Genomic DNA, 25629 nt, shown 5'->3' with positions numbered 1-25629 from the left:
AAACTGGATGCACCGAGACCGCGGGACGAGCATCACAAGGAGCTCGACCAGTACACGTAGAGGAACAATCAGTGGAAGAAGCACCGACCCCGCTCGAAGGACGAGCGCAATCACGGGGTGCACCATCAGAGGCGCAAGAAGCAGATTTACAAGCACGGCCGGAGCGAGAGGACTCGCGCTTGGCAGACTCCTCACCCGAGGAAGGAGAATCACTCGAGTTCCAGATATTACCATCCCATTCATCAGGATTCCAATCCAGTCCGGCTTTCGCCACGACCAGACGCACCTTTCGCGTCGAAACCCGACCACGACGATTCTTGTATTTATAACGAGCAATTCGCACAGCCGCCCTTTCGGCAATAGTTTGGTACGTCTCAAGTTTGTCAGCAAGCAACTTATTTTGACACCGCAACAAAGTATGAGCATTCTGAATCTCAACAAAGTTCGTTTCCAAATCCTTATGCAAGTTCTGTAACTTCAACAACCTCTCATGCAGAATTCTGTACGCAGACAGAACAATCCAACCTCTGCGCCCCAAAACGGGAAGCTCATCACCCTTAGATACCGGCGCCTTCTGTAAACAAGTAATCACATTAGCCGGCTCCGCCAGCTCCAAAAAAGAATTCCAATTCTCACTCAAACCAGTAGAATCAGCCCACTCACGGGCTAAGGCTTCATAAGGCGTCGAATCCCAACCGGGAATATCAACGGGTAACTTAACCCCTTCGGCGCTCATGACGGAACGGTTCCGTCATGAGCGTCGGTTGAGCTGTGCTCATGACGGAACCGTTCCGTCATGACCACGCCCGCGCAAGCAGCGCTCAGCACAGCGGGGGAATCCGCCCCGCATGGAAGGGGTTAAAAGTAGATTTCGACTTTCTAGAAAACATCTTTGAAAAGAAAGAAAGGAGAAAAAAAAAAAAAGAAAAAGAAGAAAGAGAAAAGAAAACTACACGCAGGTATATACAATTAATACACAAACAAAACCACGCACGCGCCGAAGGCAAACACGATACAACCACAACGCACACAGGTTTCGTAAACGGTTCGTGACGCCAAATGTTCTGCTTGGGTTTTCGGATCAGATAGAACCCGCTCATCAGAGCCTCACTAACCCAACCAGAACGTTACCCTCTCCCTAGAACCTATTTACAATCCTGCAACCACATATATCTATCACCTAAGGACAGGGGATTCCTACTATGCATACCAAGACCTCACAATCGGCGGCCTCGCGATCCCATACGGATCCAGACCTCTCTGCCCATACGACAGTATCACAAGTGGCGGCCTCGCGGTCCCATACGAACCCAGACCTCTCTACCCAGACGGCAGTCTCAGCACAATCGGCGGCCTCGCGATCCCATACGGATCCAGACCTCTCTGCCGATACGACAGTATCACAAGTGGCGGCCTCGCGGTCCCATACGAACCCAGACCTCTCTACCCAGACGGCAGTCTCAGCACAATCGGCGGCCTCGCGATCCCATACGGATCCAGACCTCTCTGCCCATACGACAGTATCACAAGTGGCGGCCTCGCGGTCCCATACGAACCCAGACCTCTCTACCCAGACGGCAGTCTCAGCACAATCGGCGGCCTCGCGATCCCATACGGATCCAGACCTCTCTGCCCATACGACAGTATCACAAGTGGCGGCCTCGCGGTCCCATACGAACCCAGACCTCTCTACCCAGACGGCAGTCTCAGCACAAGTGGCGGCCTCGCGATTCCATACGAATCCAGACCTCTCTGCCCATACGACAGTTTATCCTATGATCACCATAACATACAAAAGGGAATCAGTCTCACTATTCATCAGATCACACAAGGATTGCCAGTTCGAGCCTAGCCTGTTCTCAGGTTCGAGGGGCTCCTCTTTCCCTTATTCAGTTACCACTTACCTGATCAGGGTTAACATCTGTTCATGTAGCCGCAGCTGACTAGAAGAATAGGCTACCCTCTTATACAAGAACACGCAGCACATGTTGGTTCACTACAAACTGGATACTTTATTACTCATTACATACACATTCACATAACATCACGATATAACACATAACCTGCAAAGAAAAGTGAAAGATTAAGTTGTACACTCTAATAAGAAAGGGTCGACATCACCTTGGTAGTATGTAGCCTGCACTCAGTGGTCATCTAGGTTCCCTTCTCATCTGTGCCTCGGCTCGCCTGGAATCACCCTTCTCCGAGTCACTGGGACCTCTTCCTTATCGGCTACTCTCTCTCATCTCTGGCTATTCTGCTAGGAAAGCATCTGTCTCTCGGTTCTTCTCCGCCTTCAAGATGGCGTCTGTCTTCCCTGGAATAAGTAGTAGCTTTACTGCTAACGGCTAGATGCCGCCTACGGACTGAACATGTAACTGCCTCAGACTTTCACTAATATAGAGGTGCGTTTCCTCATGGAAAATTCCGGCCCGTAACCTGCCGCCCACCAAATTCTTGTACCTCCCCGTACCAAGGACACGTTCCCAGCCGGCCGGCCTGATGTAGTGTCTTCGGCATGAAGAAAAATACAATCCTTCGATAAGGGCCGGCCTGAACCGGTTCTCTCCAAGCGAATAACACCTCATAACTAAAACATTACGTTTGACCTAGAAACATCCCAAGCTGCCGGAGCAGAAAGAAAGATGGAGTCTCTCCCGTTTGAGGCCTACCAGGCCTGAATTCAGCACAGCTCCATGAAATACCCTCACTACAGGACAGGTTATCCCTAATACTAACAAATCTATCCCCTAGGCTATGTGTGCGAGCCCTGATCTATGGGGAAGAGCACAGAATCATGTCGAAGTGCCTAGTAAATAGGCTCCATTCACTACTCTAACCCTTAGGCTTGAATGGTAAGAGACTGAAGTCACATTCAATCATTGTGCCTCACAAGAAGGCCGGGAAAATCGAGCAGAACAGGTACCCGCCCACTTTGCTGTCAATGAGATCTATTTGTCTGTGTCCTAATGTAGCTGCTACAGCTTAGAGAGTGTTAGCAAATCTGGTATGGGATTTAGAGAAGTATGTGAGGTTGAAAACACAAATTTAGTTTCAAATTTCTAATGAGCTGTGGATTCTCACAATAACACACTCTATAGTACTGATGTGTTTGTGAGTTAGAAAAAGCAATTTGTGTTGTATTGCATATAGTAAATTCAATAACAGTGGACTTATCCATCTGCAGATTATACTGAATGACCAGCAGTGGCAGTGTTGCACAACAGATTATCGCTGCATTGCCGAGACTAAACAAAAAAAAAAGAAATAAACACTGAAGTCTTCAAGCATACTGCACCATTTTACAAATTTATGTGGTAAGTTAAACTCACAATCATTCCTTTGGGCACTAAGACGTTCACAGCATCTGAACTTCTTCACTATTTTCAAGTGGGGCACTCTGCTTGAATATCATTTCTGTTGAGATGGAAGTAATGAGGTTCACTTTGTTTTAGTGATGATGGTTAATAAAAGTCTGACTGCCTCCAAGGCTACCAAAACCTGCTTTAGATCCTGGTGCTAGCAATATACCATCTGAGGAAATCACTGCCTTTGAGGCTGGAATGTATTACCTTACGTTAGAGCCATAGTCTAACTTTCTCACAGAAGTAAGCTGCTTTCACCTCTTCCACTGCAGTCTGTATGTTGGGCTCTGATACTAAAGATGGATTGTTAAGGATCATCTGTGTTTTTGTATCTCCATCCCACGTTGAAAAAGCCCCCAATGCTTTGACTGGTTCAATCCTTAACCGTTCCACCTCCTGCTTGCCTTGCAGTCCTAAATGCAAATAGTGACCGAGTGCATAATTGCTGAGATCTCATCCTCCTGTGTCACCCTTACCATGGACAATTGTTCCAGTGGTGCCCTGACATCATAAAGCTATAGCAGGATGTCATCTGACAGGAGGGCCAATCAATTGTCTAGCAAGCGATAGGATACATTTATCTAGGTATTTAAATGAGTAGCAGGGTAGAGAGGATGCCCAACTGAAAACTAAGATGAAAGAAGTAGGGGCATTTTTTCAGACTTCTTGACTTGTATGAATGTGTGGTTGATCATAATAGTCTTTTCCTCACCATTGCTTTACTAGTAGGCCTTGGCTAAAATGATGCTGGTAACACATGCCATTCATAGTTTTTTTCATTCCCACTACCTGAAGCATTACCCTTCCACTCCCAACTTATCAGCTGACTTAATTAACTCTGGTGTACCATATCCGAAAACAAATGCAGTGAGTAGGGTACCCTGCCACTTTGCTGGCAATAAGATCTATTTGTCTGTGTCCTAATGTAGCTGCTACAGCTTAGAGAGTGTTAGCAAATCCGGCATGGGATTTAGAGAAGCATGTGAGGTTGAAAACACAAATTTAGTTTCGAATTTCTAATGAGCTGTGGATTTTCACAATAACACACTCTATAGTACTGATGTGTTTGTGAGTTAGAAAAAGCAATTTGTTTTGTATTGCATATAGTAAATTCAATAACAGTGGACTTATCCATCTGCAGATTATACTGAATGACCAGCAGTGGCAGTGTTGCACAACAGATTATCGCTGCATTGCCGAGACTAAACCAAAAAAAAAAAGAAATAAACACTGAAGTCTTCAAGCATACTGCACCATTTTACCAATTTATGTGGTAAGTTAAACTCACAATCATTCCTTTGGGCATTAAGACGTTCACAGCATCTGAACTTCTTCACTACTTTCAAGTGGGGCACTCTGCTTGAATATCATTTCTGTCGAGATGGAAGTAATGTGGTTCACTTTGTTTTAGTGATGATGGTTAATAAAAGTCTGACTGCCTCCAAGGCTACCAAAACCTGCTTTAGATCCTGGTGCTGGCAATTTACCATCTGAGGAAATCACTGCTTTTGTGGCTGGAATGTATTACCTTACGTTAGAGCCATAGTCTAACTTTCTCACAGAAGTAAGCTGCTTTCACCTCTTCCACTGCAGTCTGTATGTTGGGCTCTGATACTCAATATTGATTGTTAAGGATCATCTGTGTTTTTGTATCTCCATCCCACGTTGAAAAAGCCCCTAATGCTTTGACTGGTTCAGAGTCCTTAACCGTTCCATCTCCTGCTTTCCTTGCAGTCCTAAATGCAGATAGTGACCGAGTGCATAATTGTTGAGATCTCATCCTCCTCTGTCACCCTTACCAAGGACGATTGTTCCAGTGGTGCCCTGACATCATAAAGCTACAGCAGGATGTCATCTGACAGGAGGGCCAATCAATTGCCTAGCAAGCAATAGGATACATTTATCTTGGTATTTAAATGAGTATCAGGGTAGAGAGGATGCCCAACTGAAAACTAAGATGAAAGAAGTAGGGGCATTTTTTCAGACTTCTAGACTTGTATGAATGTGTGGTTGATCATAATAGTCTTTTCCTCACCATTGCTTTACTAGTAGGCCTTGGCTAAAATGATGCTGGTAACATATGCCATTCATAGTTTTTATCATTCCCACTGCCTGAAGCATTACCCTTCCACTCTCAACTTATCAGCTGACTTAATTAACTCTGGTGTACCATATCAGAAAACAAATGCAGTGAGTAGGGTACCCTGCCACTTTGCTGGCAATGAGATCTATTTGTCTGTGTCCTAATGTAGCTGCTACAGTTTAGAGAGTGTTAGCAAATCTGGCTATCGGATTTAGAGAAGTATGTGAGGTTGAAAACACAAATTTAGTTTCAAATTTCTAATGAGCTGTGGATTCTCACAATAACACACTCTATAGTACTGATGTGTTTGTGAGTTAGAAAAAGCAATTTGTGTTGTATTGCATATAGTAAATTCACCAACAGTGGACTTTTCCATCTGCAGATTATACTGAATGACCAGCAGTGGCAGTGTTGCACAACAGACTATTGCTTCATTGCCGAGACTAACCAAACAAAAAATAAAAAGAAATAAAAACACTGAAGTCTTCAAGCATCCTGTATCATTTTACCAATTTATGTGGTAAGTTAAACTCACAATCATTCCTTTGGGCATTAATTTCTTCACTACTTCACTACTTCACTACTTTCAAGTGGGGTACTCTGAATATCATTTCTGTCAAGATGGAAGTAATGTGGCTCACTTTGTTTTAGTCATGATGGTTAATAAAAGTCTGACTGCCTCCATGGCTACCAAAACCTGCCTTAGATCCTGGTGCTAGAAATATACCATCTGAGGAAATCACTGCCTTTGAGGCTGAAATGTATTACCTTACGTTAGAGCCATAGTCTAACTTTCTCACAGAAGTAAGCTGCTTTCACCTCTTCCACTGCAGTCTGTATGTTGGGCTCTGATACTCAAGATGGATTGTTAAGGATCATCTGTGTTTTTGTATCTCCATCCCACGTTGAAAAAGCCCCCAATGCTTTGGCTGGTTCAGAGTCCTTAACCGTTCCACCTCCTGCTTGCCTTGCAGTCCTAAATGCAAATAGTGACCGAGTGCATAATTGCTGAGATCTCATCCTCCTGTGTCACCCTTACCGTGGACAATTGTTCCAGTGGTGCCCTGACATCATAAAGCTACAGCAGGATGTCATCTAACAGGAGGGCCAATCAATTGCCTAGCAAGCAATAGGATACATTTATCTTGGTATTTAAATGAGTAGCAGGGTAGAGAGGATGCCCAACTGAAAACTAAGATGAAAGAAGTAGGGGCATTTTTTCAGACTTCTAGACTTGTATGAATGTGTGGTTGATCATAATAGTCTTTTCCTCACCATTGCTTTACTAGTAGGCCTTGGCTAAAATGATGCTGGCAACATATGCCATTCATAGTTTTTATCATTCCCACTGCCTGAAGCATTACCCTTCCACTCTCAACTTATCAGCTGACTTAATTAACTCTGGTGTACCATATCAGAAAACAAATGCAGTGAGTAGGGTACCCTGCCACTTTGCTGGCAATGAGATCTATTTGTCTGTGTCCTAATGTAGCTGCTACAGCTTAGAGAGTGTTAGCAAATCTGGTATGGGATTTAGAGAAGTATGTGAGGTTGAAAACACAAATTTAGTTTCAAATTTCTAATGAGCTGTGGATTCTCACAATAACACACTCTATAGTACTGATGTGTTTGTGAGTTAGAAAAAGCAATTTGTGTTGTATTGCATATAGTAAATTCACCAACAGTGGACTTTTCCATCTGCAGATTATACTGAATGACCAGCAGTGGCAGTGTTGCACAACAGACTATTGCTTCATTGCCGAGACTAACCAAACAAAAAATAAAAAGAAATAAAAACACTGAAGTCTTCAAGCATTCTGCATCATTTTACCAATTTATGTGGTAAGTTAAACTCACAATCATTCCTTTGGGCATTAAAAGACGTTCACAGCATCTGAATTTCTTCACTACTTTCAAGTGGGGTACTCTGAATATCATTTCTGTCAAGATGGAAGTAATGTGGCTCACTTTGTTTTAGTCATGATGGTTAATAAAAGTCTGACTGCCTCCATGGCTACCAAAACCTGCTTTAGATCCTGGTGCTAGCAATATACCATCTGAGGAAATCACTGCCTTTGAGGCTGGAATGTATTACCTTACATTAGAGCCATAGTCTAACTTTCTCACAGAAGTAAGCTGCTTTCACCTCTTCCACTGCAGTCTGTATGTTGGGCTCTGATACTCAAGATGGATTGTTAAGGATCATCTGTGTTTTTGTATCTCCATCCCACGTTGAAAAAGCCCCCAATGCTTTGGCTGGTTCATAGTCCTTAACCGTTCCACCTCCAGCTTGCCTTCCAGTCCTAAATGCAAATAGTGACCGAGTGCATAATTGCTGAGATCTCATCCTCCTGTGTCACCCTTACCATGGACAATTGTTCCAGTGGTGCCCTGACATCATAAAGCTACAGCAGGATGTCATCTGACAGGAGGGCCAATCAATTGCCTAGCAAGCAATAGGCTACATTTATCTTGGTATTTAAATGAGTAGCAGGGTAGAGAGGATGCCCAACTGAAAACTAAGATGAAAGAAGTAGGGGCATTTTTTCAGACTTCTAGACTTGTATGAATGTGTGGTTGATCATAATAGTCTTTTCCTCACCATTGCTTTACTAGTAGGCCTTGGCTAAAATGATGCTGGTAACATGCTATTCATGGTTTTAATATTTCTGCTAACTGAAGCATTACCCTTCCACTCTCAACTTATCAGCTGACTTAATTAACTCTGGTGTACCATATCCGAAAACAAATGCAGTGAGTAGGGTACCCTGCCAATTTGCTGGCAATAAGATCTATTTGTCTGTGTCCTAATGTAGCTGCTACAGTTTAGAGAGTGTTAGCAAATCCGGCATGGGATTTAGAGAATCATGTGAGGTTGAAAACACAAATTTAGTTTCGAATTTCTAATGAGCTGTGGATTTTCACAATAACACACTCTATAGTACTGATGTGTTTGTGAGTTAGAAAAAGCAATTTGTTTTGTATTGCATATAGTAAATTCACCAACAGTGGACTTTTCCATCTGCAGATTATACTGAATGACCAGCAGTGGCAGTGTTGCACAACAGATTATCGCTGCATTGCCGAGACTAAACCAAAAAAAAAAAGAAATAAACACTGAAGTCTTCAAGCATACTGCACCATTTTACCAATTTATGTGGTAAGTTAAACTCACAATCATTCCTTTGGGCATTAAGACGTTCACAGCAAGGAGGAGGAGCCTAGCGCGCAACCAAGATGGCCGCGTAGGTGCGAGGCTCCCGAGGACCTCCGCAACCTCCTACGACTATCCTGAATTTATCCTGTCTCGGGTGAGGGGACTGTGTTGGTGAGCCTGAGCTGAGGTGGCACCCGTTTCCCGTTGTCAAATCGGACCTCGGACACCGGAGTGAGCACCGATTGAAGTCTGCCGCCTTCTCCTCGCCAGACCCCGGATTTGCGCTGAGGGGTGACCCAGTGACAAAGTGAACAACAGCGGCGGGCCGGGCCTGGCGAGTCGCGTACCCCGCACTTTCGCTTTCGCTTTCGCACCCCCTTGCCGTCTCTGCAGGGTTGGGTCGCGGGGCTCTTTGTGTTGGTGTGGTCTCGCTGGGAGACTCGGCCTGCCCGCCGGCTGTGACCCACCCCGCTGATCTGGGGTGGCCCCCCCCCGGAGCTTGTGGCCCTGATTGCCTGCCCTTCACGACGTGGCTGGTGCGACCGGGGGACTGGTGGCCATGGCCACGAAACAAGATGGAGACCGGGCAAAGACCAAGTCGACCCGGCGTGGCACCACCCATCAGGCCAACAGTATGGACCGCTATACCCTCCAGAAGGGATCTCCCGGCGGACCGCACAAATCCCTTGAGGGCCCTCCTGATGCCCCGGACCTGCCCACGGATCTGACTCTGCGGGATGTCATGGGCGCCATTGCCGAGATGAAGGCCTCGGTGGGCCAGCGGTTCGACACACTGGCACAGAAGATCGACTCGGTCCTCGTGGATGTTGGCCTGGTGAGGGCCGATCTTTCCAAGACCAACGACCGAGTTGATTCTTTGGCCCACACCGCATCGGGCCTTACTACTGAGGTGGCAGCACTACAAACAGAAGTGCGCCGGCTTAGTCAGGCGAGCGCGCTTATGGATCGGCGCCTGGAGGACTCCGAGAGTCGGGCCCGGAGGAACAACATCCGCATCATCGGGGTGCCCGAGGGACGGGAGGAAGCGGCGGCGAACCTATTTGTGGAGGACCTGATCGCTACCCATCTTCAGCCACGGGGGCTGAGTAAATTCTTCGCGGTGGAGCGGGCCCACAGGGTTCCCGGGGGAAGGCCGAAGGTCGGAGCCCCTCCGCGACCTCTCATTGCCCGGATTTTCAACTTTCGGGACAGAGACGCTATCCTGCAAGCCTCCAGACTGCATGGGCCGGTTAAGCTTGACAATATGGAGGTGAACTTTTACCCTGATTTCACCCCAGCGGTCCAGAAGCAGAGACTGAGCTTCCTAGGCGTCAAGTGCCGTCTTCGGGACCTGAACCTTAAATACGCTATGCTCTTCCCAGCCAAGCTGCGAGTGGAGGTAGAGGGTCGCACGCACTTTTTTGATCGTCCCGAAGCGGCCGGGGACTGGCTGGACACTCTGTCTGGGGATCGTGATCGAGGGGGCGGGGGGGGGCGGCGGGGGGAGACGGCACACTGGATCGGGACTGAGGGGGTAATATTGGGCTTCACTCTGGACAAAAATGATGCCACTCTCGATTAAGCGTCTGTCTGTATAATTTCCCCTCCTATGGAGGTTGTGTGGGGTCTACTGGGGGTTCTCCTTCCTCCTCTTGGGGGTTTAGCTAGTTTTTACTATATATATGGGGCGACAGGCACACTGCACGTTGGGGGGGCTGTTCGGGCTCATGCAGGGGTGCAGGGAGGGGGGAGTTTTGTTGGGGCGGGTGGGCAGGGATAGGGGGGTGTTGTTCGTTTTTACCACAAGGCAAAAGTATCATTGTGTTAGCTCTATAGTGCTCTCGGGGGGACAAATGGTGGCTTCTGTCTATGATGGGGGGTAGGGAACTAACTCTGTTGTCCTGGAACGTGAATGGACTGGGGGACATGATTAAACGTGGTGTGGTCCTGCAGTTCTTGAAGCGAATCTCGCCCGATGTAGTTTTTCTGCAGGAGACACACCTCATTGGCAACTCCTTCTGCGCCATGAATCGGCGTGGCTATCGCCTAGTGGTCCATTCGGGCTTCACGTCTGGCTCAAGGGGTGTGGGCATCATGGTTAAGAACTCGCTCCCGTTGGAGATTGATGAGGTGCTCCATGACGACAGGGGACGTTACACGGTCTTGGTGGGAAAGATGGAGGGCAAAGTGGGCGTTTTTGTGTCAGTATACGTCCCGCCGGGGCTGCAGTCGACTACCTTTGCGGACCTGGGGCGCCTCCTCCTTGGCCTTCCGGGGGGGATTCTGGTGGTGGGGGGGGATTTCAATGCGGTGGTTTCCGGGACTGTGGATCGTCACCCCCCTAGGGACCTCCCCCGGGCCCAAGCGTGGCTATCTGGCCTATTGGACACTTTGGGATTGGTGGATTGCTGGCGTTTAAAACATCCCACGCAGCTACAGTATACCTTCCATTCGGGGGCCCATGGTAGTCTCTCACGACTAGATTATGTCCTGGTCCCGGCGGCCTATGTTGGGAGGGTGGGAGAGGTGCGCCATTTGGCACGGGGTATCTCGGACCATTCCCCGCTCCTGTTACACCTGGATCTTTTTCCGAGGGGTGAGGGTAGGGTGGTCCCAATCAATCCCTGGTACCTGCGCGACCCCACCATTCGCGCTGAATTGATTAAATCCCTCCAGCGCTATTTTGACGAGAATGTGGGGTCCGTGCCTTCGGCTGTCTCACTGTGGGAGGCATTCAAGACAGTACTACGAGGAGAGGCCCTGTCCCTTATTTCCCACACCCGGAGGCGCGAGCGGGAGGAGGTGACCCGGGTGGAAGCTGAGATAGCCGAGTTGGAGGGTAATCTAGAATGTGGGGTGACGGATGCCGTATTACATGTTCTCCAACTCAAGCAAGCGGCCTATAGGGCCCTCGTCACGGAGGCGGCCAGGGGCCTCAGTAGAGAGCAACAGGGGAGACTGTATGATGTGGGTGATAAGGCTGGTAAATTGATTGCGTGGTTGGACAAAAAGGAGAGAGCGAGTCGTGTAGTCCCGCTGATTGAGAAAACGGACGGTGTGTGTGTTACTGAGCCGGAAGAAATTGTCTCCTGCTTCGCGGATTATTTCCGTGGGGTGTATTCCCCGGTGTCTTCCCGCTCTGAAGAGGATTCCCGTGCCCTGCTCAGGGATATCGCGCTGCCTTCCCTTTCGGAGGAGGACAGAGTGTCGTTGGACGCCGCTCCAACCTCCGACGAAATCGCCCTCGCCATACGTTCGGTCGCTTCCGGCAAGGCCATGGGTCCTAATGGTCTCCCCATCGAGTTGTACAAGTTGCGACCGGATACGCTGGCACCACATCTCCGATCGATGTTCCTGGAGGCTCACTCGGTGGGCTCCCTCCCGCTGGACCAGCGTCTGGCTACAATCGTGGTTATCCACAAGGAGGGGAGACCTCGGGACCGGGTTACATCCTATCGGCCCATTTCGCTACTGAACGCGGAGCCCAAAATTCTCGCCAAGGTCCTGGCCAATCGGCTGGTCGGCGTGGTGGGCGACCTGGTTCACCAGGATCAGTCCGGCTTTATTCCCCATCGTAACACGGCCCTTAACTTGCGGCGTTTGCATGGGGTGCTCGCACGTGTTCAGTACATACGGGAGCCGGCCATTTTGGCGTCCTTGGACGCCACCATGGCGTTTGGCACGCTTGAATGGCCATACATCTGGGCGATGCTTGCGAAGTTTGGCTTTGGCGCAGGGTTCATCAGTTGGGTCAAATTGCTGTATTCGGGCCCATTGGCGCAGGTGGTGGTGAACGGTAGAGTATCGGCTCCGTTCGAGCTGGGCCGGGGCACGCGGCAGGGCTTCCCCTTATCGCCGCTCCTTTTTGCGCTTGCCTTGGAGCCCCTGGCGGAGTGGCTGCGGTGGGATCCTTCCATCCGTGGTCTCCGTTGGACCCCCGAGTATGAGGACCGCGTATCCCTATACGCTGATGACATCCTCTTGTACCTAGCTTCCCCACGTAAATCACTGATAGTACTGGTTGATGTTTTGCATTCATTTGGTCGTAACTCCGGCCTTGTCATCAACTGGGCTAAATCGTGCGTGTATGTTCTCTCTGGGGAGGCTCCTATTCTCCCGCTGGGCTGTCCGATCCAGATCGCCCCGCAGGGATTTCGGTACCTGGGTGTCTTCATTACTCTGGACCCGGAGGCCCGGTATGATCGGAACTTGCTTCCCCCCTCCAGCGCCTGAAGGAAGATGTCACGCGCTGGCGGCGCTTGCCGCTTTCGCCGCTCGGCCGGGCGGCATTGTTTAAGATGATGTCTCTGCCGCGTTTCCTGTACGCTTTGCAGAATACTATGGACCTCGTCCCAGCGCGCTACTTCCGTGAGGTGGAGAGTTTGCAGCGCCGCCTGTTCTGGGACGGGAGGCCGCGTATCGCCCTGGCGAAGCTGACGCTCCCATGGTATGACGGAGGGATTGCCCTCCCGGATATCAAACGGTACTATTGGGCCTCCCAGCTGGCTGCGATTAATCACGGCCTGTACGGGCCCGCCTTAAACCCGGCATTCGAAATGGATAAGATGCTACTCCCGGGTGGGGACTATAATCGAGCGCTCTACTCCAGCGCGCCCGACGCTCGGCTGACCGGCCCCACGCGTGTCATGGTGCGAGTGTGGCACGCGGCTAATGTGGCGATGGGGTGGAAGGACCGTCTGACCCGGGCATCACCACTATACGCGTCCGAGCAGTTGGGCTCCCTGTGGACCTCGAAGGGCTTCGAGAAGTGGGACATGATAGGCATCAGCAAAGTGGGGGATCTCTGGACGAGGGGAGGATTTAAAATGTTCGAGATGCTGCAGACGGAATTCCAGTTGCATGACAGGGAGTACTTTCGGTATTTGCAGATCCGTCATGCACTGGGCTCCGTCTTCCCGGACGTTGCATCCATCCCGGAGTATTCCCCCCTGGAGGATAGAGTGCTGGATGGACACGTTCCGGACAGCACGATCTCACTGATCTACAAAAAACTGATCAATGACCGCTCGGGATTGCTGACTGCCCTTCGTGAGGCTTGGGTTGCCGATGGACTGGAGCTGGACGACGAGGACTGGGCCTCTGCGGTGGCCTCCCCAAAAGAGGTGGCCATACCGGCCCGCCTTCGCTTCGTCCAGCTCAAGATACTCCACAGAGTCTACATGACGGGGCCAAGGCTCCTGCGTATGGGCTATGCTGTGGACGGGTTGTGTAAGCGTGGGTGTGGCACTTTGGGGACCTTTCTGCATATATTGTGGGAATGCCCGGAGGTGGAGCGATTCTGGCGTGGTGTGCATGAGGTCCTGCGTGTGGTTACGCATGTGGTGCTGCTACCCAAAGCGAGGAGATGCCTGTTGAATGTGTGGGAACCTACCGACTACTCGGCGCCACAGACGTGGTGGGTGACTCTGGGATATATGGTGGCCAAGCGTGATATTGCTCAACTGTGGGGATCCCAGAGGTCCCCGACTGTCTCGGCCTGGAAGGAACATATGGATTGGTGCATGTTTCGGGAAAAGGTGGTGTATGTGGCGAGAGGTAAGCCTGGGACATGGGTGAAAGTATGGGGCCCCTGGAACGCCTACCGCGGGGGAATCTGTGCTCCGCCGTTATTGCCCGATCCGTCGCTTGCCCCATCCCCTTAGCCGACCCATCTTCCTTGTTCCGGGCATTGAGTTTACCCAGCCCTAGTCCTGATCTCTTCCCCTTCTTGATACTCCTATGGACTGGTAGGGTCCCCCTCTCAGGGGAGCACATGCTGCTATTTCTGATTGTGGATTGCCTTGTGGGTTTGTTTTTCTGGTTGTTCTTTCAGTTTAAAATGAAACCGTACAGTGGGGTCCGGATGGTGTGGCTATCAACGCTGCTAACTCCTGTGCATCAAAAAAAAAAGACGTTCACAGCATCGGACCTTCTTCACTACTTTCAAGTGGGGCACTCTGCTTGAATATCATTTCTGTCGAGATGGAATTAATGTGGTTCACTTTGTTTTAGTGATGATGGTTAATAAAAGTCTGACTGCCTCCAAGGCTACCAAAACCTGCTTTAGATCCTGGTGCTAGCAATTTACCATCTGAGGAAATCACTGCTTTTGTGGCTGGAATGTATTACCTTACGTTAGAGCCATAGTCTAACTTTCTCACAGAAGTAAGCTGCTTTCACCTCTTCCACTGCAGTCTGTATGTTTGGCTCTGATACTCAATATTGATTTTTAAGGATCATCTTTGTTTTTGTATCTCCATCCCACGTTGAAAAGGCCCCAATGCTTTGACTGGTTCAGAGTCCTTAACCGTTCCATCTCCTGCTTTCATTGCAGTCCTAAATGCAGATAGTGACCGAGTGCATAATTGCTGAGATCTCATCCTCCTATGTCACCCTTACCAAGGACGATTGTTCCAGTGGTGCCCTGACATCATAAAGCTACAGCAAGATGTCATCTGACAGGAGGGCCAATCAATTGCCTAGCAAGCAATAGGATACATTTATCTTGGTATTTAAATGAGTAGCAGGGTAGAGAGGATGCCCAACTGAAAACTAAGATGAAAGAAGTAGGGGCATTTTTTCAGGCTACTAGACTTGTATGAATGTGTGGTTGATCATAATAGTCTTTTCCTCACCATTGCTTTACTAGTAGGCCTTGTCTAAAATGATGCTGGTAACATATGCCATTCATAGTTTTTATTATTCCCACTGCCTGAAGCATTACCCTTCCACTCTCAACTTATCAGCTGACTTAATTAACTCTGGTGTACCATATCCTAAAACAAATGCAGTGAGTAGGGTACCCTGCCACTTGGCTGGCAATAAGATCCATTTGTCTGTGTCCTAATGTAGGTGCTACAATTTAGAGAGTGTTGGCAAATCCGGCATGGGATTTTGAGAAGTATGTGAGGTTGAAAACACAAATTTAGTTTCGAATTTCTAATGCGCTGTGGATTTTCACAATAACACACTCTATAGTACTGATGTGTTTGTGAGTTAGAAAAAGCAATTTGTGTTGTATTGCATATAGTAAATTCAATAACAGTGGACTTATCCATCTGCAGATTATACTGAATGACCAGCAGTGGCAGTGTTGCACAACAGATTATCGCTGCATTGCCGAGACTAAACAAAAAAAAAAAAGAAATAAACACTGAAGTCTTCAATTATACTGCACCATTTTACCAATTTATGTGGTAAATTAAACTCACAATCATTCCTTTGGGCATTAAGACGTTCACAGCATCTGAACTTCTTCACTACTTTCAAGTGGGGCACTCTGCTTGAATATCATTTCTGTTGAGATGGAAGTAATGTGGTTCACTTTGTTTTAGTGATGATAGTTAATAAAAGTCCGACTGCCTCCAAGGCTACCAAAACCTGCTTTAGATCCTGGTGCTAGCAATTTACCATCTGAGGAAATCACTGCTTTTGTGGCTGGAATGTATTACATTACGTTAGAGCCATAGTCTAACTTTCTCACAGAAGTAAGCTGCTTTCACCTCTTCCACTGCAGTCTGTATGTTGGGCTCTGATACTCAATATTGATTGTTAAGGATCGTCTGTGTTTTTGTATCTCCATCCCACGTTGAAAAAGCCCCCAATGCTTTGACTGGTTCAGAGTCCTTAACCGTTCCATCTCCTGCTTTCATTGCAGTCCTAAATGCAGATAGTGACCGAGTGCATAATTGCTGAGATCTCATCCTCCTATGTCACCCTTACCAAGGACGATTGTTTCAGTGGTGCCCTGACATCATAAAGCTACAGCAGGATGTCATCTGACAGGAGGGCCAATCAATTGCTTAGCAAGCAATAGGATACATTTATCTTGGTATTTAAATGAGTAGCAGGGTAGAGAGGATGCCCAACTGAAAACTAAGATGAAAGAAGTTGGGGCATTTTTTCAGACTTCTAGACATGTATGAATGTGTGGTTGATTATAATAGTCTTTTCCTCACCATTGCTTTACTAGTAGGCCTTGGCTAAAATGATGCTGGTAACATATGCCATTAATAGTTTTTGTTATTCCCACGGCCTGAAGCATTACCCTTCCACTCTCAACTTATCAGCTGACTTAATTAACTCTGGTGTACCATATCAGAAAACAAATGCAGTGAGTAGGGTACCCTGCCACTTTGCTGGCAATGAGATCTATTTGTCTGTGTCCTGATGTAGCTGCTACAGTTTAGAGAGTGTTAGCAAATCCGGCATGGGATTTAGAGAAGTATGTGAGGTTGAAAACACAAATTTAGTTTCAAATTTCTAATGAGCTGTGGATTCTCACAATAACACACTCTATAGTACTGATGTGTTTGTGAGTTAGAAAAAGCAATTTGTGTTGTATTGCATATAGTAAATTCACCAACAGTGGACTTTTCCATCTGCAGATTATACTGAATGACCAGGAGTGGCAGTGTTGCACAACAGATTATCGCTGCATTGCCGAGACTAAACAAAAAAAAAAAAAGAAATAAAGACTGAAGTCTTCAAGCATACTGCATAATTTTACCAATGTATGTGGTAAGTTGAACTCACAATCATTCCTTTGGGCATTAAGATGTTCTCAGCATCTGAATTTCTTCACTACTTTCAAGTGGGGCACTCTGCTTGAATATAATTCTGTCGAGATGGAAGTAATGTTATGTATCACTTTGTTTTAGTGATGTTGGCTAATAAAAGTCTGACTGCCTCCAAGGCTATCAAAACCTGCTTTAGATCCTGGTGCTAGCAATATACCATCGGAGGAAATCACTGCTTTTGAGGCTGGAATGCATTACCTTACGTTAGAGCATTAGTCTAACTTTCTCACAGAAGTAAGCTGCTTTCACCTCTTCCACTGCAGTCTGTATGTTGGGCTCTGATACTCAAGATGGATTGTTAAGGATCATCTGTGTTTTTGTATCTCCATCCCACGTTGAAAAAGCCCCCAATGCTTTGACTGGTTCAGAGTCCTTAACCGTTCCACCTCCTGCTTGCCTTGCAGTCCTAAATGCAGATAGTGACCGAGTGCATAATTGCTGAGATTTCATCCTCCTGTGTCACCCTTACCAAGGACAATTGTTCCAGTGGTGCCCTGACATCATAAAGCTAAAGCAGGATGTCATCTGACAGGAGGGCCAATCAATTGCCTAGCAAGCAATAGGATACATTTATCTTGGTATTTAAATGAGTAGCAGGGTAGAGAGGATGCCCAACTGAAAACTAAGATGAAAGAAGTAGGGGCATTTTTTCAGGCTTCTAGACTTGAATGAATGTGTGGTTGATCATAATAGTCTTTTCCTCACCATTGCTTTACTAGTAGGCCTTGGCTAAAATGATGCTGGTAACATATGCCATTCATAGTTTTTATTATTCCCACGGCCTGAAGCATTATCCTTCCACTCTCAAATTATCAGCTGACTTAATTAACTCTGGTGTACCATATCGGAAAACAAATGCAGTGAGTAGGGTACCCTGCCACTTTGCTGGCAATGAGATCTATTTGTCTGTGTCCTAATATAGCTGCTACAGTTTAGAGAGTGTTAGCAAATCCGGCATGGGATTTAGAGAAGCATGTGAGGTTGAAAACACAAATTTAGTTTTGAATTTCTAATGAGCTGTGGATATTCACAATATCACACTCTATAGTAATGATGTGTTTGTGAGTTAGAAAAAGCAATTTGTGTTGTATTGCATATAGTAAATGCAATAACAGTGGACTTATCCATCTGCAGATTATACTGAATGACCAGCAGTGGCAGTGTTGCACAACAGATTATCGCTGCATTGCCGAGACTAAACAAAAAAAAAAAAGAAATAAACACTGAAGTCTTCAAGCATACTGCACCATTTTACCAATTTATGTGGTAAGTTAAACTCACAATCATTCCTTTGGGCATTAAGACGTTCACAGCATCGGACCTTCTTCACTACTTTCAAGTGGGGCACTCTGCTTGAATATCATTTCTGTCGAGATGGAAGTAATGTGGTTCACTTTGTTTTAGTGATGATGGTTAATAAAAGTCTGACTGCCTCCAAGGCTACCAAAACCTGCTTTAGATCCTGGTGCTAGCAATATACCATCGGAGGAAATCACTGCTTTTGAGGCTGGAATGTATTACCTTACGTTAGAGCATTAGTCTAACTTTCTCATAGAAGTAAGCTGCTTTCACCTCTTCCACTGCAGTCTGTATGTTGGGCTCTGATACTCAAGATGGATTGCTAAGGATCATCGGTGTTTTTGTATCTCCATCCCACGTTGAAAAAGCCCCCAATGCTTTGACTAGTTCAGAGTCCTTAACCGTTCCACCTCCTGCTTGCCTTGCAGTCCTAAATGCAGATAGTGACCGAGTGCATAATTGCTGAGATCTCATCCTCCTGTGTCACCCTTACCAAGGACAATTGTTCCAGTGGTGCCCTGACATCATAAAGCTACAGCAGGATGTCATCTGACAGGAGTGCCAATCAATTGCCTAGCAAGCAATAGGATACATTTATCTTGGTATTTAAATGAGTAGCAGGGTAGAGAGGATGCCCAACTGAAAACTAAGATGAAAGAAGTAGGGGCATTTTTTCAGGCTTCTAGACTTGTATGAATGTGTGGTTGATCATAATAGTCTTTTCCTCACCATTGCTTTACTAGTAGGCCTTGGCTAAAATGATGCTGGTAACATATGCCATTCATAGTTTTTATTATTCCCACGGCCTGAAGCATTACCCTTCCACTCTCAACTTATCAGCTGACTTAATTAACTCTGGTGTACCATATCAGAAAACAAATGCAGTGAGTAGGGTACCCTGCCACTTTGCTGGCAATGAGATCTATTTGTCTGTGTCCTGATGTAGCTGCTACAGTTTAGAGAGTGTTAGCAAATCCGGCATGGGATTTAGAGAAGTATGTGAGGTTGAAAACACAAATTTAGTTTCAAATTTCTAATGAGCTGTGGATTTTCACAATAACACACTCTATAGTACTGATGTGTTTGTGAGTTAGAAAAAGCAATTTGTGTTGTATTGCATATAGTAAATTCAATAACAGTGGACTTATCCATCTGCAGATTATACTGAATGACCAGCAGTGGCAGTGTTGCACAACAGATTATCGCTGCATTGCCGACACTAAACAAAAAAACAAAAGAAATAAACACTGAAGTCTTCAAGCATACTGCACCATTTTACCAATTTATGTGGTAAGTTAAACTCACAATCATTCCTTTGGGCATTAAGACGTTCACAGCATCTGAACTTCTTCACTACTTTCAAGTGGGGCACTCTGCTTTAATATCATTTCTGTTGAGATGGAAGTAATGTGGTTCACTTTGTTTTAGTGATGATGGTTAATAAAAGTCTGACTGCCTCCAAGGCTACCAAAACCTGCTTTAGATCCTGGTGCTGGCAATTTACCATCTGAGGAAATCACTGCTTTTGTGGCTGGAATGTATTACCTTACGGTAGAGCCATAGTCTAACTTTCTCACAGAAGTAAGCTGCTTTCACCTCTTCCACTGCAGTCTGTATGTTGGGCTCTGATACTCAATATTGATTGTTAAGGATCATCTGTGTTTTTGTATCTCCATCCCACGTTGAAAAGGCCCCAATGCTTTGACTGGTTCAGAGTCCTTAACCGTTCCATCTCCTGCTTTCATTGCAGTCCTAAATGCAGATAGTGACCGAGTGCATAATTGCTGAGATCTCATCCTCCTATGTCACCCTTACCAAGGACAATTGTTCCAGTGGTGCCCTGACATCATAAAGCTACAGCAGGATGTCATCTGACAGGAGGGCCAATCAATTGCCTAGCAAGCAATAGGATACATTTATCTTGGTATTTAAATGAGTAGCAGGGTAGAGAGGATGCCCAACTGAAAACTAAGATGAAAGAAGTAGGGGCATTTTTTCAGGCTTCTAGAGTTGTATGAATGTGTGGTTGATCATAATAGTATTTTCCTCACCATTGCTTTACTAGTAGGCCTTGGCTAAAATGATGCTGGTAACATATGCCATTCATAGTTTTTATTATTCCCACGGCCTGAAGCATTATCCTTCCACTCTCAACTTATCAGCTGACTTAATTAACTCTGGTGTACCATATCAGAAAACAAATGCAGTGAGTAGGGTACCCTGCCACTTTGCTGGCAATGAGATCTATTTGTCTGTGTCCTAATGAAGCTGCTACAGTTTATAGAGAGTGTTAGCAAATCCGGCATGGGATTTAGAGAAGTATGTGAGGTTGAAAACACAAATTTAGTTTTGAATTTCTAATGAGCTGTGGATATTCACAATATCACACTCTATAGTACTGATGTGTTTGTGAGTTAGAAAAAGCAATTTGTGTTGTATTGCATATAGTAAATTCAATAACAGTGGACTTATCCATCTGCAGATTATACTGAATGACCAGCAGTGGCAGTGTTGCACAACAGATTATCGCTGCATTGCCGAGACTAAACAAAAAAAAAAAAGAAATAAACACTGAAGTCTTCAAGCATACTGCACCATTTTACCAATTTATGTGGTAAGTTAAACTCACAATCATTCCTTTGGGCATTAAGATGTTCTCAGCATCTGAATTTCTTCACTACTTTCAAGTGGGGCACTCTGCTTGAATATCATTTCTGTCGAGATGGAAGTAATGTGGTTCACTTTGTTTTAGTGATGATGGTTAATAAAAGTCTGACTGCCTCCAAGGCTACCAAAACCTGCTTTAGATCCTGGTGCTAGCAATTTACCATCTGAGGAAATCACTGCTTTTGTGGCTGGAATGTATTACCTTACGTTAGAGCCATAGTCTAACTTTCTCACAGAAGTAAGCTGCTTTCACCTCTTTCACTGCAGTCTGTATGTTCGGCTCTGATACTCAATATTGATTGTTAAGGATCATCTGTGTTTTTGTATCTCCATCTCACGTTGAAAAAGCCCCCAATGCTTTGACTGGTTCAGAGTCCTTAACCGTTCCATCTCCTGCTTTCCTTGCAGTCCTAAATGCAGATAGTGACCGAGTGCATAATTGCTGAGATCTCATCCTCCTATGTCACCCTTACCAAGGACGATTGTTCCAGTGGTGCCCTGACATCATAAAGCTACAGCAGGATGTCCTCTGACAGGAGGGCCAATCAATTGCCTAGCAAGCAATAGGATACATTTATCTTGGTATTGAAATGAGTAGCAGGGTAGAGAGGATGCCCAACTGAAAACTAAGATGAAAGAAGTAGGGGCATTTTTTTCAGACTTCTAGACTTGTATGAATGTGTGGTTGATCATAATAGTCTTTTCCTCACCATTGCTTTACTAGTAGGCCTTTGCTAAAATGATGCTGGTAACATATGCCATTCATAGTTTTTATCATTCCCACTGCCTGAAGCATTACCCTTCCACTCTCAACTTATCAGCTGACTTAATTAACTCTGGTGTACCATATCAGAAAACAAATGCAGTGAGTAGGGTACCCTGCCACTTTGCTGGCAATGAGATCTATTTGTCTGTGTCCTAATGTAGCTGCTACAGCTTAGAGAGTGTTAGCAAATCTGGCATGGGATTTAGAGAAGTATGTGAGGTTGAAAACACAAATTTAGTTTCAAATTTCTAATGAGCTGTGGATTCTCACAATAACACACTCTATAGTACTGATGTGTTTGTGAGTTATAAAAAGCAATTTGCGTTGTATTGCATATAGTAAATTCACCAACAGTGGACTTTTCCATCTGCAGATTATACTGAATGACCAGCAGTGGCAGTGTTGCACAACAGACTATTGCTTCATTGCCGAGACTAACCAAACAAAAAATAAAAAGAAATAAAAACACTGAAGTCTTCAAGCATTCTGCATCATTTTACCAATTTATGTGGTAAGTTAAACTCACAATCATTCCTTTGGGCATTAAAAGACGTTCACAGCATCTGAATTTCTTCACTACTTTCAAGTGGGGTACTCTGAATATCATTTCTGTCAAGATGGAAGTAATGTGGCTCACTTTGTTTTAGTCATGATGCTTAATAAAAGTCTGACTGCCTCCATGGCTACCAAAACCTGCTTTAGATCCTGGTGCTAGCAATATACCATCTGAGGAAATCACTGCCTTTGAGGCTGGAATGTATTACCTTACGTTAGAGCCATAGTCTAACTTTCTCACAGAAGTACGCTGCTTTCACCTCTTCCACTGCAGTCTGTATGTTGGGCTCTGATACTCAAGATGGATTGCTAAGGATCATCGGTGTTTTTGTATCTCCATCCCAAGTTGAAAAAGCCCCCAATGCTTTGACTAATTCAGAGTCCTTAACCGTTCCACCTCCTGCTTGCCTTGCAGTCCTAAATGCAGATAGTGACCGAGTGCATAATTGCTGAGATCTCATCCTCCTGTGTCACCCTTACCAAGGACAATTGTTCCAGTGGTGCCCTGACATCATAAAGCTACAGCAGGATGTCATCTGACAGGAGGGCCAATCAATTGCCTAGCAAGCAATAGGATACATTTATCTTGGTATTTAAATGAGTAGCAGGGTTGAGAGGATGCCCAACTGAAAACTAAGATGAAAGAAGTAGGGGCATTTTTTCAGACTTCTAGACTTGTATGAATGTGTGGTTGATCATAATAGTCTTTTCCTCACCGTTGCTTTACTAGTAGGCCTTGGCTAAAATGATGCTGGTAACATATGCCATTCATAGTTTTTATTATTCCCACTACCTGAAGCATTACCCTTCCACTCCCAACTTATCAGCTGACTCAATTAACTCTGGTGTACCATATCTGAAAACAAATGCAGTGAGTAGGGTACCCTGCCACTTTGCTGGCAATGAGATCTATTTGTCTGTGTCCTAATGTAGCTGCTACAGTTTAGAGAGTGTTAGCAAATCCGGCATGGGATTTAGAGAAGTATGTGAGGTTGAAAACACAAATTTAGTTTTGAATTTCTAATGAGCTGTGGATTTTCACAATAACACACTCTATAGTACTGATGTGTTTGTGAGTTAGAAAAAGCAATTTGTGTTGTATTGCATATAGTAAATTCAATAACAGTGGACTTATCCATCTGCAGATTATACTGAATGACCAGCAGTGGCAGTGTTGCACAACAGATTATCGCTGCATTGCCGAGACTAAACAAAAAAAAAAAAGAAAGAAACACTGAAGTCTTCAAGCATACTGCACCATTTTACCAATTTATGTGGTAAGGTAAACTCACAATCATTCCTTTGGGTATTAAGACGTTCACAGCATCTGAACTTCTTCACTACTTTCAAGTGGGGCACTCTACTTGAATATCATTTCTGTCGAGATGGAAGTAATGTGGTTCACTTTGTTTTAGTGATGATGGTTAATAAAAGTCTGACTGCCTCCAAGGCTACCAAAACCTGCTTTAGGTCCTGATGCTAGCAATTTACGATCTGAGGAAATCACTGCTTTTGTGGCTGGAATGTATTACCTTACGTTAGAGCCACAGTCTAACTTTCTAACAGAAGTAAACTGCTTTCACCTCTTCCACTGCAGTCTGTATGTTGGGCTCTGATACTCAATATTGATTGGTTTTTTTTTTTTTTAATTTTTTTTTTTTATAAAAACCTTTATTTTCAAAAGTCTGGACACAGCTATTCAGCCGACAACCCGGAGGTTCGGCAGCTTCGATAAAGAGGAACAAAGATGCGTCCACAGTACAGTGAAGGAGGAGTGCAAAGATTCCATTTTTTAAATAAACACAAAACACACAACAACCCCCAGCAAGGCAAGAACACTGAATGCCCATGGTGATAGCCCCCCAGGGGAGGCAGGACCCCAATCATCTACCATTTACAGTACTGTGAAAAGAGGAAGAAGGGGGACAGCAGAGGCCAGAGAAGTCCATTAACCATACTGAGCTGGAAAGAAGGTTAGGAGGAAAGCTGTTCCTCGGGGGGATCCAAATCAGGGGCAAGACAAATTCCCCCCCTGTATTGATTCCACCGCCCCCAGATGGCGTGCCACTTCCGAGGGCGGCCTCTAGCGCAATATACCGTCTTCTCCCTTAGCATACTCCAGTCCATATTTTCTTTCCACGCGGTCAATGTGGGGGGCCCCACGGATCCCCACAATCGCGCTATATCTCTCTTAGCGACCATGTTACCCAGAGTCACCCATTGGGTCTGCGCCGCATTATGATCGGTGGGCCCCCAGACATTCAGGAGACAACACCGCGCTTCCGGCTGCATAGCAATGCCCGTCACCTCCCCCATCACTGCATGGACTCTCCTCCAGAATTCCGTGATGACACCATATTCCCAAATGATATGCAGGAAAGTACCCACCATACCACATCCCCTCCTGCATAGGCCGTCCTCCGAGAATCCCATGTGAACCAGCCTTGGCCCCGTCACATACATTCGATGCAGTATTTTAAGCTGCACCAGCCTCAGACGCGACGGGATCGCAACCTCCTTAGGAGAGGAGACAGCAGACTGCCAATCCTCGTCATCCAACTCGAGGCCATCCCTAGACCACTGGTCCCTCAACCCCAGAAGCATATCCGCCCGGACGTTGATCAGTTTCTTATAGATGAGCGAGATCGCGCTCTCGGGCATATGGCCATCAAGGACCCAGTCCTCCAAAGGAGAGGACTCAGGCACCTTCTCACCCTCTATGAGGACTGATCGGAGGGCGTGACGCACCTGAATATAGCGGAAAAACTCAGATGGCCCCAACTCATACTCCTTCTGCAACTCTTCAAAGGACTTCACCCTCCCCTTAATCAGGACATCTCCGACCCTGGAGATGCCGATCAAGTCCCTTTGTCAAAGCCTTTTGTGTGCCAAAGCCTACCCAGTCTCTCCGATTCAAACAGCGGGGTAGCGAGGGTGAGCCTATCCTTCCAGCCCAGTGATTCAGTTGCCATCTTCCACACACGCACCGCCACCCCCGTGGGCCCCGTGAGGGACGAGTCCAGGGACCGCGAATACAACGCCCTGTAATAGTTACCACCACGCAGCAACCACCTGTCCATGGCATACCCAGGGCTGAGCGCAGGGCCATAAAACCCATGATTAATCGCACTCAGCTGGGTGGCCCAATAGTACCGTCG

The 25629-nt window shown here is 46.2% G+C and overlaps 1 long non-coding RNA gene across 1 annotated transcript; it reads left to right on the top strand.

Annotated features, from left to right (window-relative positions):
* The first annotated feature begins 5835 nt into the window (after positions 1–5835).
* On the top strand, positions 5836–23678 carry LOC146866538 (uncharacterized). The gene is made up of 4 exons (XR_014976817.1): positions 5836–5968; positions 7153–7290; positions 22290–22427; positions 23617–23678. It is a non-coding gene; the product is annotated as an uncharacterized LOC146866538 (long non-coding RNA).
* The last annotated feature ends 1951 nt before the right edge of the window (positions 23679–25629 follow it).

Source organism: Triturus cristatus, chromosome 2_1 (assembly GCF_964204655.1).
Source record: "Triturus cristatus chromosome 2_1, aTriCri1.1, whole genome shotgun sequence".
NCBI lineage: Eukaryota > Metazoa > Chordata > Amphibia > Caudata > Salamandridae > Triturus > Triturus cristatus.
The sequence above is the reverse complement of the archived record's forward strand: the minus strand, read 5'-3'. Positions and strand labels throughout refer to the sequence as shown.